The sequence below is a fragment of the Octopus bimaculoides genome, chromosome 24 (assembly GCF_001194135.2).
Source record: "Octopus bimaculoides isolate UCB-OBI-ISO-001 chromosome 24, ASM119413v2, whole genome shotgun sequence".
Taxonomy (NCBI): Eukaryota; Metazoa; Mollusca; class Cephalopoda; order Octopoda; family Octopodidae; genus Octopus; species Octopus bimaculoides.
Genome location: NC_069004.1, coordinates 30919933 through 30920920, shown reverse-complemented (window position 1 = coordinate 30920920; position 988 = coordinate 30919933).

The following is a 988-nucleotide window of genomic DNA, read 5'->3' as shown; positions in this document are numbered from 1 at the left end:
TGGAGCCTGGTGTAGCCATCTGGTTCACCAGTCCTCAGTCAAATCGTCCAACCCATGCTAGCATGGAAAGCGGACGTTAAACGATGATGATGAGGATGATATATACATATGTGTGTGTGTGTGTGTATATATATATATATCATCATCATCGTTTAAAGTCCGTTTTCCATGCTGGCATGGGTTGGACGGTTCGACTGGGGTCTGGCAAGCCAGGAGGCTGCACCAGGCCCCAATCTGATCTGGCAGTGTTTCCACAGCTGGATGCCCTTCCTAACGCCAACCACTCCGTGAGTGTTGTGGGTGCTTTTTACGTGCCACCAGCACAGGCCAGGGGAACTGGCATCAACCATGACTGGATGGTGCTTTTTACGTGCTACTGGCACAGGGGTCAGAATTACAATTTCCATTTGATTGTAATTTGATATTGATGTTGATGTTGATGTACTTGAGTCAATTGGTCTCCTCAAGCATGGCATGTCGCCCTATGATCCAAGGTAGTTTTGAGTGGGCTGGTTATGCAACGCTGGTGTGGTTACAGCTGTGAACTCACTTTATTTGCAGGGTCTTCTCAGTCACAGAATACCTCCAGAGGTCTCGGTCTTTTGTCATTGCCTCCTTGAGGCCTCATGTTCGAAGGTCATGCTTCACCACCTCATCCCATGTCTTCCTGGGTTTCCCTCTACCCCGGATTCCTTCAACTGTTTGGGAGTGGCACTTCTTCACACAGCTCTCCTTGTCCATCCACAGTACATGACCATCCCAATGCAAACATCTCTCTTGCATGCCACATTTGATGCTTCATATGCCTAACATTTCTCTCAGGGTGCTTACACTCTGTCGTGTGTGCACACTGACATTACACATCCAGTGGATCATGCTAGCTTTATTTCTTTTGAGCCTACGCATGTCTTCAGCAGTCACAGCCCATGTTTCACTGCCGTGAATCATGGCAGTTCGCACACATGCATCGTACAATCTACCTTTCACT